The following is a 6,000-nucleotide window of genomic DNA, read 5'->3' as shown; positions in this document are numbered from 1 at the left end:
ATCCGAAGAATGCAACATCTCCTGAGCCCAATGAACTCCCCATTTCTGATCTTACCCATTCTCTTTAATTTCTGCCATTTACTTTTATGAGCAATTGCCCCATTCCCGTTTAAGATTCTGCAATTTACTTTCCGCCATTTACATTCAGCTCTTTATTTCTAGCATTTACTATTTCTGCTATTTACTTTCCCGCCATTTAATTTTCTGCAAATCTCAAATCAAATTCTGGTTCGCTCAACTAGAACATTCCTCTAATTAAAGTTGCTTGATCAATCAATCTCTGTGGGATTCGACCTCACTCTATTGTGAGTTTTTACTTGACGACAAATTCGGTACACTTGCTGAAGAAAATTTGTTGAGAGACAAGTTTTGTGCGTATCAATCTCTTAGATGGCTAATCCATGACTTCGTTGGGTACTTGGAGAGATCAGTACAGCCGAGGTACGGGGAGATTAGGGCCTTTGTGGTATAGGCTAGAACCAGGATGCAACATTCTCTGATCCGAAAGATCCGACGTTGTCTGTGGTGCTTTGAGTAGGATCACCAAAGGAATGGATTGCAGGAGCTTCACCCCCGTTCAGATTGGATGACCGCTAACCCGGCATTTGATCTGAAGCAGAGAAGACTAATGACCACTGACCTGGCATTAGTCATTTACAGCTAATGGCTGCGCATCATGTTATATTTTTCTATGCTTTTTCATATTAAAAATTAGTTTATAATGCTCAATTATTGAGTATTTGTTGTGCTTAACTTGAATATTGCTTTGATCTTTTGATTTGATAAATTTTGTAGAAAATGGTGGAAAAAGAAGCAAAAAGCCCAAAATAAGCTCAAAAGAAGAAAAGAGGAAGTTTTGGGTGTGCCTGGGCGTGGCACGCCAGGTTTATTACACAGAGAGCATTTTTGATCCAGCATTATGTGTGTGGCATGCCAAGAATTGGCGTGGCACGCCAGGCCTATGAAACAGAGAAGGGTTGCTCAACACAACACAATGTGTATGGCACGCCAAACCTGGGCGTGGCACACCAAGCCAAATTTCCAGAGAGTGAAATTTCATCCTGGAGTGCACTATGGGCGTGTACGAAGGTGTGGCACGCCGGGCCACATGCCAACCTGACCTCTTCCTCTTCAAAGGACCATAACTTACGCTACAAAACTTCAAATGAGGTGATTCTAGTGCCATTAGAAATTAGACATCCAGAGATTTTCAACCATATTTGACACTTTATAATTCACACTAGATATGAGGTTTCAATTCAACTGAAAACACAAGAAACACAACACATCCCTGTAGAGATACCAGCCTGACCTCTTCATTTTCAAAAACATAACTTAGGCTTTAGAGGTCCAAATGATGCGATTTTAGTGGCGTTGAAAAGATGACATCTAAAGCTTTCGAATGATATATAACACTTTATAGTGGACATTAAATATGAAGGTGAAAAAGACCATTCTTTTTGCGACACAAGCCGGGCGTGTCTATGGGCGTGCCAGTGGGCGTGGCACGCCAACCTTGCAAGACTGGGCGTGTAATATGGCATGTTCGAAGGTGTGGCATGCCAATTCTGCATGCTGGGCGTGTCTATGGGTGTGCCAGTGGGCGTGGCACACCGGGCTAACTTTCCAGAGGAGAAATTCCTGCATCTAAGTGTCCCAGTGGGCGTGGCACACCGGGGTATTTGACAGACTGACCTCTTCACCTTCAACTGAGCATAACATGGGATACAGAGGTCCAAATGAGTTGATTCTTGTGGCGTTAGAAAGCTGACATTTAGAGCTTTCTAATAATGTATAATAATCTTTAGTGCACTTGAAATTGGAGTACACATATTAAGCATATTTGAGCCCCAAAAAGACTAAGTGGGCGCTGGAAGTGGCTCTACCCAAGTGAGCGCCCAAATGAGCGCCCAAACTAAATGAACGAGTTCCCAAACCCAAATGAGCGCCCATACATGGAAAAAACCCCTGGGGCATCATTTTGGTTCACTTAGAGTTACTCAAAGCCCACTTAAACTTCAAGCAAGCAAGCCTACAATTGTCAACCAATCAAGGCCACAAGAAGCATTTAGAATAGTTTATTTTCATTTGATTGTAATTTGCTTTCAATTTCATTTTAATTTGTAATCTAAGATGGCCTATATATAGGCTTTAGTTTTTACATTTATCTCTATCATCCACTGCAGAGAGCACACACCACTGGGAGTTGGTGTTCGGGCCCCTCCTTCCACCCTTCTCTTCTCCTCCATTTTCTTTCTTACTTTGTAAATATTTTTGTTATGAATTACTAACGCTTTCCATTGGGAAAGAGAGTTCTATTATACTTTGATGGATTGATTTGCTTTTATTCTTCTTCTTTTCTTCATCTCTCTTTGATTTACTAGAAAGTATTTCGTTCTTCATTTCAACATTTAATTATCTTGGGAAAGAGATTGAATTTAATTGGGTTTTATGTGAACCTTGGAAGAGGAGTCATAAAATCATGTTTGAAATCCTTTCTCACATTCAGTAAGTATGGGTTTTAGGATTAGATATTGTGACGCTAGATCTACCCACTACTTGGATTTATGAGGATGTGTTGTATAATCAGGGACCAAACTTCATCTCTCTTCATGAACAATTAGACCAAGGAATTGGCTATTGATCAAGATTAGGGAGATTGAGTTACCAAGGAATTGGGATTCAATCACTCATGATTGCCAAGAGGTCAATAAGTTGCATGATTGAAGATGAGATGAAATCAATTAATCCGAAAAATGCAATATCTCTTTATCCCAATGTTTATTTTATCTTAAGTTCTTATATTTACTATATGGTCATTTATTTTCCAACACTTTACTTTCATGTACTTTACATTTATGCCATTTACTTTCTTGCACTTTATTGCTTTCCTTTACCTTCATGCAATTTACATTTCTTGTTCATTATCTCTCCTTAATGTTTGTCTAACTAGAATAATTAATCAACTATTGCTTGCTTAATCCTTTAATCCTTGTGGGATCAACCTCACTCTTAGTGAGTTTTATTACTTGACACGATCCGGTGCACTTGCCAGTAGTTATTACGGAGAATTAATTTTTTTCATTATCAAGTTTTTGGCGCCGTTGCCGGGGATTAATTATGATTAAAAAACTACCGGTTGGTTAATTACCTAGATTAAACATTTTTTATTTTGTTTCTATTACTTTCATTCCTTTATTTTCTCTTGCCAGTCAAATGTTTGTGTTAATGCCTCACTAAGGATTCCTTAATGACAAAAGGAAATTCTCTATTTATTGGTGATTGTGTTATTGACACATAATAGTTTCTTTATTTGCTTAGTTTCTTTCAAATAAATTGAGATGAGATTGCATAAGATAAGTTTGGTGTTTCCTTGCAACAATTTGTTTCCAATTCTTCACTGAATACTTGCATCAATTCCAATTGAAAGTGTCATAGTAAGTTTGGTGTGCCACTTAATTTTTTTATGCAATGTATCATGCAACACCACTTATTAGTGCAATCCTCATGTCTCTTTTTCTTGTGCCTTTATTGTATCTTTAATTTTGCTTGCCTAACCACATGCATTACTCACATTTCATTGTTTAAGACATTCATGGCCCATCATAAACCCCATCACCAATGTATTAATTGTTGCTTGAGGGAAAGTAATCATTCTAAGTTTGTGTGGGAAGGAGAGAATAGGAGGAAAATGACAACATCAACAATAAAGATGAACTACAAGGTGGTAAAGTTCCATTTCCTCTTATTTGTTCTCTATACATTCAATTGCATGATTGTCTTCTATTTCTTGTATATGCATGTGTGTTGTGAATAAGCATAGCTTGAGGTTTGAATTGTAACATGTTACTGTGACATTATGACTACCATCTTGAATTTTGTGAGTTCAAAGTAATTAATCATCATGATCATAAACAAACAAGGTAATTAAAGAAGTTAGCATGAACTTATAAGTATTGGGAAGCTAGCATGACTATTGTTGCTCAATTGCATTTGAGTTTGTTTAATTGAAGTTTTCATCTAGGACATTTTATGAAATTTTTGAAATCATGAAAACCTTGAAGAAGCAAATGCAAATAAGGCAAGAAAATAAAAGAGAAAGAATGAGAAAGCTGAAGGCTCTGAGTACCAATGACAATTCATTTGTCAAGTACTTGTGGTGTTTATGTATCAAGAAAAAATCATGAAAATAAAACACTTAGAGTCAAGGCTAGGCTCAAGTGCAAAAGTGCTCCCTCAAAGATCAAGGCTCTGAGCATCAATAATTAGAGAGTAAAGAAAAGAAATAAATGAACTAAAAGAGTCCTCTAATTATATGCTTGTGGCGCTTATGTATCAAGTGGTAATACTTGAAAACAAAGCATTTAGAGTCGTAGCTTTCAACAAATGGTGCAAAGCACCCAAGAAGCTAAGCTAAGAAAAGAATGAAAAGTTTACTTCAAGGAAGGAAGATAAAGAAAAACATTTCATAAAATGAGCTAGATAGAAGCATCAATCATTTGAATTTTTTTTCTGATTGTAGCATGCATAAGAAACTAGCCAACCATGAACAGAAAAATTGCTACTCTTCTCACCTTGGTTTGTCAAAATTTATTGCATGATTATTTGTTTTCTTGAGGACAAGCAAAGTTTAATTTTGGTGTTGTGATGACTAATGAGCAGATATTTTATACGCTTTTTGACATCACATTCATATAGTTTTAGTAGTTTTTGTTTAGTTTTTATTAGGTTTTTATAGGTTTTAGTGTTAAATTCACATTTTTGGATTCTATTATGATTTTTTATGTTTCTTGGCAATTTCAGGTATTTTCTAGCTGAAATTGAGGAGCTGGAGCAGAAGTCTGATTCAGAGACAGAGAAAGCACTTCAGATGCTGTCCAGATCAAACTTGCCTGCATTTGGAAGAGTTTTTTGGAGCTACAGAATTCCAAAAGGAGCACTCTGAATGGCTATGGAAAGCTGACTTCCAGAGCTTTCTCGCAATATTTAATAGTCCATACTTTGCTTCAGATTAGAAGACCCAAAACTGGCGTCCAACGCCAACTTCCTGCCCCTACTAGGCGTCTAGTGCCCAAAGAGCAGAACCCAGCGTCCAAAGGCCCAGAGAGGACCCCTTAGCTGGCATTCCACGCCCAAGGAGCCTCATAGCACGTGGATCTCATTAAAGCTCAGCCCAAACACTCACCAAGTGGGCCTCAGAAGTGAATTTTAGCACTAAATAGACTGTTTTATCCTTACTAGTCATCTGTTTAGTATTTAAAGACATTTTACATATTGTTTATACATCTCTCAGACGGTTAATCCACGATTTTGTTGGGGACTTCTCAAGATACCAGTTCAGCCGATCTCTGGGGAGATTAAGGTCTCCATGGTATAGGCTAGAATCCAAAGAAGCAGCATTCTCTGATATAGAAAATTCGACCTTGTTTGTGGCGTTTTGAGTAGGATCAACCAGAGAATGATTTACTAAGAGCTTCACCTTCCGTCAGATTGAATGACTATTGACTATTGAATGGCATTTGACCAGTAGGTTTGGCATCTTACTATCCTTTGAATTAGAAGAATGTTACTGTCATCTGAAATTAGAATCCGGACAATATTATGAATTCTCTGGTCTTTTGTAACTCAATTTAACCCTTGAACACAACAATTTTTCTTTGATTCTTTTTTTTTCTTTGGTGCTTTACACCTTGAGCCTAGCCGTGACTTTAAATGTTTTATCTCAAGCTTCACTTGACACAGAAACACCACACGCACTTAACTGGGGAACTCTCTTTAAGTTCTGATTTTCCTTTCAGTTACTCCTAGACAGTGGTGCTCAAAGCCTTTGGCATACTCTATTAATTGCAATTGATCTCGACTCTAAATATTTTGTCTCAAGGATTACTTGACACAAGAACACCACAAGCATGTGACTAGGGAAACAACTCTTTGAGCTTTTAATCATGTCTGACCTCCCTAGTCATTGATGCTCAAAGCCTTGGACCATGCATTTATATC

Source organism: Arachis hypogaea, chromosome 11, assembly GCF_003086295.3.
Source record: "Arachis hypogaea cultivar Tifrunner chromosome 11, arahy.Tifrunner.gnm2.J5K5, whole genome shotgun sequence".
Taxonomy (NCBI): Eukaryota; Viridiplantae; Streptophyta; class Magnoliopsida; order Fabales; family Fabaceae; genus Arachis; species Arachis hypogaea.
The sequence above is the reverse complement of the archived record's forward strand: the minus strand, read 5'-3'. Positions refer to the sequence as shown.